Raw genomic sequence first — 14,189 nt, 5'->3', positions numbered from 1 at the left:
TGCCGATGACGCCATTCTCAGCATTACTAGCCCAGTTCTATGCCTCCTTGAAATGGTATTCTCACCCGACAGCGGGGGCACGGTGGAAGCACAAGGCGAAGGCAGAGGAGGAGGAAGAGGTCGCCAACGCAGCCAGGGCACCGCCAGCACCTCAGAAGGCAGGGTTATTAAAGGGGGCTCCCGGATTCCGATAAGCCCCCCGCCTGCAGACCCCGACAACCAACGGCCAGGATTGTCGGGAAGAGGCCCTTGTCCTCATCAACATGAGGACAAGGTGCTTTGGGGTGGGGGGGCCGCGAGGCACCCCCCCATGTTGAGGGCACGCGGCCTGGTACGGCTCAGGAGGGGGGGAGCGCTCACTCGTCCCCCCTTTCCTGGCCGGCCGGGTAGCGTGCTCGGACAAGGGTCTGATGTGGACCTGGGGGGACCCCCACACCGATTTTTTTCGGCGTTGGGGTTCCCCTTTAAGTCCATACCAGGTGGCAGGGTCAGCGACGTCTCCTTCGCGGGCCCCGCCTACCTGGAGACGCGCTCAAAATGAGCGGACTTTCCGCCGGACAGTCCGCTACGTGTGTACGCAGCGTTAGAGTGAAGGGTTGGTATTCCTGTTAATGGTCAGAGGTGTACCTGATCCCTGTACACCTCCAATGGGAGCTAGCTGTGCCCAAGAGGAGGAACTTAACAACGACCCCTAGGAGTGAATGTAAGGAGAGGGACGGAAATAACCATGTGTCTTTTTCCCTAAGATAGGAATCTGTGACTAGACATCAGTGTTTGTCGTCTGCAAACAGGCCACATTTGTGAACCTGGGAGCCACATTGAACTCCTTGTATGTTGGGGTCCCAGTGAATGGAGATGCCGAGTGTCTCAATTGCTATTGAAAAGATTAGTGGAGATAAAGGAAGCCTTGTCTGGTGCCTTTGCCTATATGTATTGGTTTGGAGTAGTGGCCTTGAATCCTAATATAGGCTTTATGATTTGAATAAAGAGCTTGGATCAGGACCATAAACTTGTCACCAAAGCCCCAACATTCAATTGTAAAGATGTATGGCCAGGAGACGACTGAATGGAAGGCCTTTTGAAGGTCCAGTGATAAAAGCATGCCTGATTGTTTCTTGGCCTCCGGGCCAGTTTGTCTGGAGGATGGAGACTATGTCTATGGCTCTTCTGATCTGATCAGGGCCCTGTCTGCCTGGGATGAACCCCACTTGATCCTTATGAACATATCGGTTAATGAAGGAAGCTAGACGATTTGCAAGGAGTTTGGTAAGGATTTTTAAGTCGCTATTGATGAGGGCAATGGGTTTATAATTACTGACTTCTTCCCGGTTTTTATCTGGTTTCGGTATTACTGCAATATAGGCTGTGTTTAAGTGAGGATCAAGTGGGGTTCCCTGTGTCTTTGCGTTAAAATTTTTTGTCAAATGTGGAGTCAGGGTGGTGGTAAATGTCTTGTAATAGGGGTTATGGAGACCATCGGGGCCTGGAGCAGAACCTGATTTGAGGTTTTTAATGACTTCCTGTACCTCTTCTTCTGAGAAGGGGGCCTCCAGCATATTATTTTTTATGTATTTTATGTTATTTTAAGTTATTTCCCTATCCACATTTGTTTGCAGAGCACTTGTCATGCTCTTAACAACATTTTGCAGCCCTCTAGCCCTTTCCATTACTTTTTTTGCGACATTTTAGTCCTCAAAAGTTTTGGTCCCCATTGACTTTAATGGGGTTCGGGTTCGGCGTCAAGTTCGGGTCCCGAAGTTCGGCCGAACCCATCGAACCCGCACATCCAGGTGTCCACTCAACTCTAGTTGTAACATGACAAAATGTGGAAAATTTAAAGGGCTATGAATACTTTTTCAAGGCACTGTAAACAAAAGTTCAGCTTCTCAAAATTATAATTTTATAAAATCATAAACATAAAAGCAAATGCACTCACATACAATGAATAAATCAGTAGCAGGAGGGCACAGATGGTTGTATAGAAGGGCCATTGTGTATGTAGTACTGGGGGGCCACTGGGGACTGCCAATCTGTGCTCTTCCTGAGCTACACTGCCGATGACATCACATGCAGTATAGGAGGGGCCTGGCAAAGCATTTTGGTGTGGGTTAGCCCCTTTGCCAGGCCTCACAACCCCTCAGGACTCTATACACAGCATCCCTTCTATACAACCAGATGTGCCCTCGTTGGGAGAGGTCTGCCACCTGCTGTACATCTTTATATGTTACTGATTTATTCATCTCATGTGAGTGCATTTGTTTTTATGTTTATGACTAAACAAATTTACTACACTGAGAAGCGGTGCTTTTCTCTTCTGCCTTTTCCAATGGTTGCTCAGCAAGGGTTTCCTAAATCTTGCTTCTGGATGAGAGATGGAGACACCGACAGTGTTATTTAGTCCTCTAAGTGCTATGGATTCACCATTAATGGACAAGAACTAACGCTGATATATTTTTAACAATATTACTTTATTTATGACTTGGCTTTCAATATTTAGCACTCTTTGGCAATATATTGAGTTCACAGTATATTTGGTCAACAAAATAATAGGGATTCTCATGACATGATTAACTAAATATGTTTTGTGGGGAATGAGTAGGGATACTATGTATCCCTTACTCATGCATCTGCATGCTCTCCTATTGTTAAAGAGGATTTCCATATTCTGATATGCCCCCTGCACACAGACTTCCATAACTACCTGATCAGAGTTATTGTCCTTGTCCTTATCAACATGGAAATAAGGTGCTTTGTTGAGGGTGTATGCCTTGGTATGTTTCAGGAGCCACATTTTTTTTGGCCTGTCAGGTCAGATAAGGGCCAGATCTCAGCACCCAAACATCCCTGCTTACTGCATTCTCACATTGCATGGGCCGGCAAAAACAGCATTTCCTTTTTGATTTCTGCCTTTAGCAAACTTAGAAGGATTGCAAAGAATTGCCCAATTTTATTAAAAATAAGAACATTGAGGCCTTTCAAGACACCCCGATGTATGTATATGTGATTTGAGGGGCCCAAATTTACATTTTGCTCAAAGGCTGTAAAGATTTTAGTTGCATTTATGACCTCCTGGTATAGATGCACAAAGGTATAGTTGCGCAATAAACAATACAAGCTTTCCCCACTACCTAATCAACTTGGTCAGCCTGAAAAGACCTAATTAACTAGATGCTGACCGCCGGCCGTCAAATGACGGCCAGGCGGCGCAACTATTGTGGCAGGAGGCCGTCATATGACGGCCTCCCGTTTAAACAGAGAATGCGCACTATCGGGCGCGCACATCCCTGTTTCTTTGGTGGCAGCGTGTCACGGAGACACCGCTCGCCACCGAAGGGGGTGAACAGCCATTGGTTATGGCTGTTTACCACGTGATCGGCCGTGATGAAGTCACGGCCGATCACAGATGGTCACACCCCGGCTGTGCACGGCGCATGCGCGCGATCGCGATTGCGCTGCGGGTGCACGTGGGTGGCGGTGTGTTCCCTGGGAACACTGCTCATCACCGACGCTGGTAAACCGCTATTGGCCGGCTGTTTACCCACGTGATCGGCTGTGAAAGGATCACAGCCGATCACTAAAATGTAAACAAACCGCGGTAACAAGATGTTTCCGGGTTGTTCTCCTCCTCACACACCGATCGTGTGTGAGGAGGAGATTGCGGTAACATCTCGTTACCGCCTAGTGTACACCAATCACACTGATTGCGCCCCCCCCCCAATAAAGAGGACCTGTCACCACCCCTCATAGTACCTGTCAATCACAGTCCATCAAAGTACCTGTCACAGTCCATCAGAGTATTTGAGTACCTGTCACAACCAATCAGAGTACCCGAGTACCTGTCCCAGCCCATCAGAGTACCCGAGTACCTGTCATGGCACATCAGAGTACCCGAGTACCTGTCACGGCACATCAGAGTACCCGAGTACCTGTCACGGACCATCAGAGTACCCGAGTACCTGTCACGGCCCATCAGAGTACCCGAGTACCTATCATGGCCCATCAGAGTACCCAAGTACCTGTCACGGCACATCAGGGGACCTGAGTACCTGTCACGGCACATCAGGGTACCCGAGTACCTGTCACGGTCCATCAGAGTACCTGAGTACCTGTCACAGTCCATCAGAGTACCCGAGTACCTGTCACAGTCCATCAGGGTACCTGAGTACCTGTCACGGTCCATCAGAGTACCCGAGTACCTGTCACAGCCCATCAAAGTACCCGAGTACCTGTCACAGCCCATCAGAGTACCCGAGTACCTGTCACAGCCCATCAGAGTACCCGAGTACCTGTCCCAGTCCATCTGAGTACCCGAGTATCTGTCCCAGTCCATCTGAGTACCCAAGTACCTGTCACAGTTCATCTGAGTACCCGAGTACCTGTCACAGTTCATCTGAGTACCCGAGTACCTGTCACAGTTCATCTGAGTACCCGAGTACCTGTCACAGTCCATATGAGTACCTGTCACTGCCCTTCAGAGTACCCAAATACCAGTCACCAAGCCATCAGAGTACCAGTCACCAAGCCATCAGAGTACCTGTCACCAGGCCATCAGAGTACCCGAGTACCTGTCACCAGGCCATCAGAGTACCCGAGTACCTGTCACCAGGCCATCAGAGTACCCGAGTACCTGTCACCAGGCCATCAGAGTACCAGAGTACCTGTCACCAGGCCATCAGAGTACCCTAGTACCTATTTGCAGCCCATGTCTCATAGAATATACGTTGGGGTGTTTGCTTTCCAAAATGGGGTCATTTTGTGGGTAATTTCACTGTCCTGGTGGTCCAGGACCTTCACAAGTGTGATAGGTAGGAATGAAATGAGATGTGTCATTTATGCTCCTAGAACGCCTGAACGTACTACTTCAATGTTCGGCCTCTCTATGTGGCCAGGCTGTGTAAAAGTCCTACACATGTGGTATCGCCCTACTTGGGAGGAGTAGCAGAATGTGTTTTGGGGTGTAATTTTTGCTATATACATGCTATGCGTTAGAAATATCTCATAAATTGACAATTTTGTGTAAAAAAAATGTGTTTTAATTTTTTTCCACATATTCCAAAAACTTCTGGAAAAAAATTAACCATTCAAAAGACTCATTATGCCTCACAGATTATACGTTGGGGTGTTTGCTTTCCAAAATGGGGTAATTTTATGGGCAATTCCATTGTCCTGGTACTCCAGGGCTTTCAAAAGTGTAATAGGTGGTTGAGAAATGAGATGCGTCATTTTTGCTCGTAGAACGTCTGAAGGTACTACATCAATGTTGGTGCTCTGTATGTGGCCAGGATGTGTAAAAGTCTCACACATGTGGTATCACCGTACTCGGGAAGAGTAGCAGAATGTATTTTGGGGTGTAATTTGTTGTATGCATATGTTGTGTGTGAGAAATAACCTGATAATATGACAATTTTGTAAAAAAAAATAATAATAAAAAAAAATTTCATTTTGCAAAGAATTGTGGGAAAAAATGACAACTTAAAAAAAACTCATCATGCTACTTACTTAATAACTTGGAATGTCTACTTTGTAAAAAGGGGTCATTTGGGGGGTATTTGTACTTTCCTGACTTGTTAGTGTCTCAAGAAATGAGACTCACCAGATGTACTGAAGGCCTGATCAGATGTGATCAATTTTCAGCGATTGGCACCATAGTTTGTAGACTCTATAACTTTAAAAAAAAACAAATAATATATACTAATGTGGGTTATTTTTACCAAAGATATGTAGCAGTATACATTTTGGCCAAAATGTATGAAGAAAAATTACTAATTAGCAAAAATTTATGACAAAAACAAAGAAAAAGGCATTTTTTTCACAAAATGTAAGTTTTATTTTATTTATAGCACAAAAAATAAAAAACTCACTAGTGATTAAATACCACTAAAAGAAAGCTCTATTTGTGTGGAAAAAAGGACGCAAGTTTCATATGGGTACAGTGTTGCATGACTGAGTAATTGTCATTCAAACTGTGAGAGCACTGAAAGCTGAAAATTGGTCTGGTCAGGAACTGCACTGTATTGAGGTGGTTAAAATATGTTCAGTTTTACTAGATAAAACTACTTTTAAAAGAGGGTTTTTATAATTGTATATGTCCTAACTGAGATATACCCTTTCACTTTGTCTGTGTGATTAGTCGTTACCAGTAGGCCTAACCCGTTTCAACTATATAAAAACATGGAAAACCACCTTTTGTTTAGAGTTCCACTTTAATTCATGAGCTGATTTATTGACACAGAAATTCAATGCAACAGTCAGAGCATAAACATTAAAGGACATTATATTATACACTGAACACTTTAATGTGTATAACAGGTGATAATTCCAGAATTACATTAACAACTTTTTTTTTAATGGTGCTGCACCCCTGGGATATATGTAAACGAAATTCTGTAGCTTTTTTTCTTCTTCTTCTTATATGTTTTATGCTAAATGTTCCAACATCATGAAGAAACAATGAATGGCAGATTAATAATTTTCTTGAAAGTGGTTTTGATTTAAGAAAATTACTATAGGAATTTTCTTTCATGATAAAAATTATGCAAATACGCTTGTTGAAATAGTCGGGAGGAAGCCATTTTCTCTTGACATGTATGAACATTGCTGCTACTCTATGAAGAAAGAACAATATGACCATCCATGGAAGGTGTTCATTTTCTCACCAAAGACATAAATTATCACTTCAAGTAGCAATATCCTATCCAGCATCTTGCAATCATAATTTCCACTCCATTTGGCTACTTTGAGTGAGCAATTTTCCTGTTTTCAGCCTCTGTTCTCGCTTTACTAAATTACTGCTGTTTCGTTTTTTCCATGTAGATGCTAAGAAAAGTGTTGAGCTCTACCAGAAAGGTATGTTAGAAAGGGAAAATGATCAGTCCAGTGATGGCAGGCATTGTTATTAGTGTCTCTGTCAGCAGATGGTTCTTGGATTTTCTTTCATCATTATTCTAGCGTGTAATCACACAAGCAGAAATTGGTGACAGTTTGTTATGCACTAAATGGATGCACGATGAAGAGCTCTGTGTGTCAAAACATTATGGTGCACATTGTTTCTTCTTAAGTAACTACTTTAATGTGGTTTAAAAACCTTTGCATGTTGAAATGTCAATTATTTTTTTTTTACATCACAATAAATCCTTTATATGGGGTGACAAGTGTGTAATAAAAATGGCCATCTCACTTAGAAATTCATTAAATTGTTATTTTAAAGAGAGCACATTAGATACAGTGAATGCTTTTTTGGGGGTTAGGCCTTCCCTTTCTTCAGTATATATATATATATATATATATATATATATATATATATATATATATATATATATATATATATATATATATATATATATATATATATATTGCATAAAAATGAATGGGTTATAAATCTTAAAATGTAGAATATTATCATTTAAAGAGGAAGTAAACCACTAGCTTTTTTTTCTGACCTGCAAAGTAAAGGCATACTGTTATGTGAAACTCACCTGCAAACAAAGCCCTCCACCAATGTGTTATCAATGCTGGAAGCCACATCCATCTTTACCCCTCTTCCTTCTTTGTCTGTGGACTCTGGCTGTGTGACTGGCTGGAGCCACATGACATCACTCCCGCACATGTGCGTGGGAGCCGCCGGTTATGACACAGTGCTTTTAAGGAACGGCACGGGTGGCTGTTCCTTCAGAGCGCATCGGCTGCATATACAGTAAATATCTCCTGAACGGTACATTTTTATGAGATATTTACAGTATGTATAGGCAAGCCTTATTATAAGCTTACCTATAGGTACAATTAATAAATGGGCATTTGCAACTATTTTAAGTATATTCAATGAAAATATAAATAATACCTAAAATATAAACCATAATTCAACTATTCATACAATCACTCATAACCATGAACATCTGTAAAATGTCATATATAATTATATGAAAAAATGCATCACAACAATGAACTGGATCAAGAAAAATAGGAATAAGATATACAAAAAAGGATTGTCCTTATAAAACAATTTATTGATTAACCAAGGGAGGGTATGTTAATTAGTCTAGAATGAGTTAAGCAAGGCTGAGTGAGTGTTGAGTAGGTTAGGGAATAACTCTATCAGAGGTGAAGGTGACATATAATATTTTGCAGAAATACATGAATTCATGATAACTAGCTGCAAGTTATGATGTATAAACAGTTGAATTATAGTTTGTTTTATGGTAATTTGTATTTATATTTATTATACTTAAATTTAGTTCCCCGTGACTAAGCTCCAATGGGCAGAGCAAAACACTTTGGGAGCGTGACCTGGTCAGTGTTACCTCAGGGATGATACGAATGTGTGGCTCTAGGGAGACTTTGTTTCACTTCAATACTTACATTTATACTAATATACACTTAAACCTTTATAAGGATATTAATGCTTATTCAACACTTTATTTCTAGCTTATTTATATAGATGTTTATATTGTTTATTATATTGTGCATTCACTTTCAGTCACCAGATGAATAGATATATTTTTATTGTTCTATGTACACTAGCCTTGAAGAAAAGGGGTGCCTATCCCCTGAAGCACATTGACGTATCTGAAGTTTTTGCTCCATAAATGTATATTGACATTGCAGCTTTCAAATGATATACCAGGATAGTGCCTGCAGCTACAGGCATCATCCCAGTATTGTTTTTACATCAGGCAATTGGCTTTTATGTAAAAGCCATGTGAGCAGCTAATTAACCTTTGGATTGCTTTTACAGTTGACGGGAGGGGTTGCCAACCCCCCGGTGCCTGCCAATGCCTCTCAGGGATCTCCGTTCCACCGGAGAACCTGGAATCGGTTTTTCCAGCTTACCACAGAGCCATTGGAAGGCCGGAAGATCTTCAATACTCTCTCTCGTATAGGAAACCGGAAGTTTCCCCAGATGTAAACAGAGCCATTTTTAAATCTTGAAAGCATTTAATCACACCAAACTTTTAAGGTCAAAAGAGACATATCAGGTCTAATAAACCTCAGTTCCTGTCACTGCCCATTGCTGTCACAAGTGATGTTTACATTCCTTCGACAGCAATAAAAAGTAATCAATAAAATTTAAAGAAACATAATTAAATAAATAATAAAGAAGAAAAAATGTAAGCTTACCTATTCTCTGTGATTGTGCACAAAGGTGAATGCATGCCTTGGTCCCGTACCTATACATAGAGGGCGATCACACCACACATGTGAGGTATTGCTGTAAGCATCAGAATGAGAGCATACATTTTAGTACCAAGCCTCCTCTGTAACTCTGCACTAGTAACCTGTAAAGGCTTACAAAGCATTGCCTATGAAGATTTTTGTTTGGAGTTATTCCATGAACACGACTGACAATTATACAGCAACCGGTGCTATAAAAATGGACTGATTACTGTATAAATGTCACTGGCAGGTAAGGGGTTAACACTAGGTGGCTATCAAGGGGATAACTGTGTTCCCTAGGTGTGTGTTCTAACTGTGGGTGATGGAAGTGACTGTAGGATCTGAGAGATTGTGATTCCCAGCTCGTAGGAACTCACAATCTCTCTGTCCTGTCTTGCCGGCAGTCATCGCGACCACTGGTCATGAGCATCGGCACCCCCTCTGTGCAGCGGGCGCTCGCGTGCCTGCTGTCCCACTTAAAGAGACCGACGTATAGCAACGACAGTTAGTGGGATCGTGCCAACTTGCCACAGTATAATGACGGCAGCTGATCGGCAATCGGTTAAAGTGTATTTTTTCCCAAACATATTAATTCACAAAAATCACTGCACAAACACTGTGTAGTTTAGTCTAGTCTAGTTTTAAAGGCTCCAGTTTAAAAAAAATCTGAAGTGTTCAAAAATTCAGATCTTGACGTTTTGAATGCTTTCAAGTGCAAAGGAGGGATTTGGGGTCTTATAGACTCCAGATCCCTTCAGAAGAAATACTGGTCACATGCCTATTGCTGTCAGAAGGGATGTTTACATTCCTTGTGACAGCAATAAAAGTGATCTTTTTTTTTTAAATTAACAGTGTAAAAATAAAAAAAGATCTAATTAGTAAAAAAAAAAAACTGCCCTTATCCCCCCCCCCCCCCCCGTGCTAGAGCGCATCGGTTCTGAACGCACTCAAACCACGATTGCCCCATGGGAGGCATTGCTATGAATGTCAGATCATGGACAGTGGTAACCTGTTAAGTGTCGCATTATGGACAGTAAAATGTATGTAGTTTGTCGCCATTGTGTGGGTGTGCACAATTTTAAAGCATGACATGTATGGTATTTATTTACTCTGCGTGACATATTTTATATTTTACAAAAATTAGGTTATGTATTGTGTTTTTTTGCATTAAAATTTTAAAAAGTGTATTTTAAAAAAAGATCCAAATACTGTATTTAAAAACCACTGGACAAATACTGTGTGACTTTGAAAAACTTGCAAAACCCCACCAATGTATTTGCTAGGGCATCTTCTTTTAAAAAATATATAATGTTTGGGGGTTCTAACTAATTTTCTAGCAGAAAATGATTTTAACATGTAAACAAAAAGTGCCAGAAAATGCTTGATCTTCAACTGGTTAAAGAGAACACATCCTTATTGATGCTTTTGTGGATCACTGAATTATCTAAGCAAATGTTCATGGTAGCTTTCAGTATTCTACAACAAGATAGTTAATGTATATGTAAACCCCAAATCTAGTTTTCAATATCCCTGGCATCATGCCTGACAATATTAGTTTTTCCCTTGTGCAAGTCTTTTTTTGTGAATCTGTTGCAGTTTCTTACCTGGAAATCCTACTTTTAGGGTTCAAACAGAACTTCCTGTTACAAGCTGACAACATTAAGCCACAGGCTCACAATTAGCAGTAGCACTGTAATGCCGCGTACACATGACCGGACTTTCCAACAGATTAGGCCCGACGAACTTCCCAATGGACTTACGACGGACTTCCAAATGAACGGACTTGCTCACACTTGGACTAAATTCCGCTCATTTTGAATGTGATGAGTTACGACGGGCCTAGAAAAGGAAGTCAATCTCACCGTTTTTATCGGCGAGATTGACACCTTTGCGAGCCCTGTCGCCTGGTATAGATTTTAAGGGGAAACCCCTACGCCAAAAAAATGGCGCGGGGGTCCCCCAAGGTCCATACGAGACCCTTATCCGTGCACGCAACCTAGCCGGTCAGGAAAGGGGGTGGGGACAAGCGAGCAGCCCTCCCCTCCTGAACCGTACCAGGCCGCATGCCGTCAACATGGGGGGGTGTGTGCTTTGGGGAAGGGGGAGCCCTGGGCATGCTGGTAATGTGACGTCATGAGGGGTGGGGTCACTGGGTGACATCCCCCGATGACCCCGCCCCATGCCTATATAAATCATAGCACACTGTGCACTCAGCATTGCAGTGGCAGAGAGCGTTTTGTCAACATCGGAAGAAGAGAAGAGGGAAGAAGACAATGGAAAACACTGGGTCACCGCTAGCAAAAGAGCGGCAAAAGAGCAGAAATTTGCAGAGGAGCCCAGGAATAGAATCGGAGAGCAGGAGAAGAACCAGAGACTGGGAGAGGAGGCCAGAGAGTGGGATAAGAGGCCAGGGTTGTCGGAAAGAGGCCCTTGTCCTCATCAACATGGGGACAAGGTGCTTTGAGGTGGGGGGCCCGCAGGGCGTGGGTACGGCATGGTATGTGTCGTGGTATGGTTCAGGAGGGGGGCCACTCACTTGTCCTCATCCCCTTTCCTGACTGGCCAGGCTGCATGCTCACATTAGGGTCTGGTATGGACCCTGGGGGGGGGGCCCCACACCATTTTTTGGCAAAAGCGGTTCCTTTTAAAATCCATACCAGACCCAAGGGACATTGTCGCCTCTCTCTCGCTCTTACTGCAATAGGAAAATGTGTTTTTGCTATTGCAGCGAGCGTGAGATGTACAGTACCCTGCAGCCAAGAACCATTCTTGCGGGCAGGTGCTGTAGCTGCCCTTGCGTCGTATTTGATCTGTCGGACCAGCATACAGACGAACGGGTTTCCTGCTAGGAACTGGGTCTGGTGGACCGGCGGAACATTTAAAACATGTTCTATTTCTAAAGTCCGTCAGAGTTTTGGACACCAAAGCTCCGATGAAGCCTGCACACGATCAAATTATCAGACGGATTCGCTCTGTTGGACCTTCACTGTCAAAAAGTTTGGTCGTGTGTACGTGACATAAGACTGAATTTTGTGCTGCTTCATTGGGTTGTTAGATTTCCTATTAGGTCTATCAGGCTAACAAATGTTCTTTAGAGTCACCATAAGGTAACGATGAGGAAACATTAGGTTTCCTGAAAACATTCATGCTTTGTTTTGGTATTATGTCACCCTGCAAAACACAATTTTACCTGTTCATTTTTCATACCTATCATACCTAAAATATATTTTTTTTAATTCTTAATTGTAATCGTCATTATACTCTGTGCCCTAACTGATGCTGTTAGTGGTGGTGCTGCTAATTTAAAAATACTGTTGAAAAAACACACTTTACTTACAATATTTTCATCTGGTCATATTTTTAGATTTATACTCCAGTCACAAAAGGCAGAAAGGAGAACAAAAAAAATAGTGCTTTTCTCTGCTTCTCCAAATAACACAATCAGCTTCATAGTGAGAAAATGTTTGATTTGAAAGTAGAATGTTTCCATGCAGCTAATCAATGGCGTAGATCAATAATTGGTGGGGTGTTTTTTTTTTTTACAATTGCTCATCTTATCTTTACCAGATAATATAAGCTTCAAGAGTAGACTTACAACTTGCAACTTGCATAATAATCCTTCTAATCTTTAAGATTGTTAAAAGACAAAAAGATAGTAAACTCTACTTGATTTTTATGATTTGCTACGCAGTCTATTTTCATTTGCTGATAATAGTTTCACTGTATTATTTTATCTTTGTCCTTAATTTACAATTGGTTCATATTTTCTTTCTATCATTATCTGTAAGCTCTGTTTTCCACTAACCATAGTAGCAAGTGTCATGAACTGGTATAATTGTTCTCGTAAGTATTTGGTACTGGTATAGTAAAGTAAAATGCGTTATACTTGCACATAAAAAGTTGAATCCTGTGCAGTGTTGAATACAGATATGCATTTGTATAGACATCTGAAATACAACACAAAGATGACCTTGAGTAGCAGTTGCCTGTAGAAAACTATATAATTTCACTAGTGAAAAATATACAAATTGGAACTCCATGATGTTAATAGGATTGCAGTCACATATAAAATGGAAAAGTTTGAACCCTACTTGCAAAGAGAAAATTGAACTAAAGAACAATTCATATTGATGATTGGACCGCTGTGTGACTGGCTGGAGCCACATGATGTCACTCCTGCGCATGTGCACAGGAGCTTCTGGTCACAGTACACGCTCCTAAAGAAATGGCACAGGCGCACATTTACAGTACCTATAGGTAAGCCTTGTTCTAGGCTTACCTATTGGTACAAACTACACAGGGAGGTTTACAACCTCTTTAAAGTACAACTAAAGGAAAAACTTTTTATAGTTTTGAACAGAGCAGATGGGGATTATAACTGCTGTTGGGCTTTTATTGCTGTTTGTGCTACCTTTAGGGAGATTCACCCTCGCTATTTGCCCTGTTTACCAATTTGACCAAAAGAGAAAGTCAAATAAAATACTACACCTTCTTAAGATGACAGAGTTTTTCCAACTACAAAATGGGGTTGATATACTAAGGGTAAATAGAACTGTGCACTTTTGCAAGTGCAATTACAGTCTGCAAGTGCGGTTTCTCCAGAGCTTAGTATATTAGGGTGAGTTCCATCATCCAATAATGTTCAAGAAAAAAATTCTGTTTTTTCCTTGCATGTGATTGGGTATTCTTTGTAAAGGGAAACTTTACTTTATTTACTAATCCCAGGAGCAATTGCACTTGCAGAGTGTAACTGGACTTGAAAAAATGACAGGTTATTTGCCTTTAGTAAATCAACCCCAATATTAAGTCTTTTTGCTGAAATGAACATTATGACTCTAGAAAAGTTGCAGTGTTTGTTGGCCAGGAGTAGAAACCCACTAATTGTTTTTACTTACCTGGAAATGATCCTTAAAATAGAAATGTGACTAGGTTTTAGAAATATCCTTTAAAAAAATAAATACACTTTACAACAAACGATCTCTGACTTCTGTAGCTAAAAATGTAATGAACAGATTTGTCTTTAAAGTTCTCAAGAGATG

The 14,189-nt window shown here is 41.5% G+C and overlaps 1 protein-coding gene across 5 annotated transcripts in view; it reads left to right on the top strand.

Moving 5' to 3' along the window:
• Positions 1–14,189, top strand: part of SYT1 (synaptotagmin 1) — an 834,437-nt gene that overhangs the window by 572,169 nt on the left and 248,079 nt on the right. The window lies entirely within an intron of this gene.

Source organism: Lithobates pipiens, unplaced genomic scaffold (genome assembly GCF_037356315.1).
Source record: "Lithobates pipiens isolate NorthernLeopardFrog02 unplaced genomic scaffold, aLitPip1_a1.2 Scaffold_8, whole genome shotgun sequence".
In the NCBI taxonomy this organism is placed as follows: Eukaryota; Metazoa; Chordata; class Amphibia; order Anura; family Ranidae; genus Lithobates; species Lithobates pipiens.
Note: the sequence above shows the minus strand (reverse complement) of the source record. Positions and strands in the feature narration are given on the sequence as shown.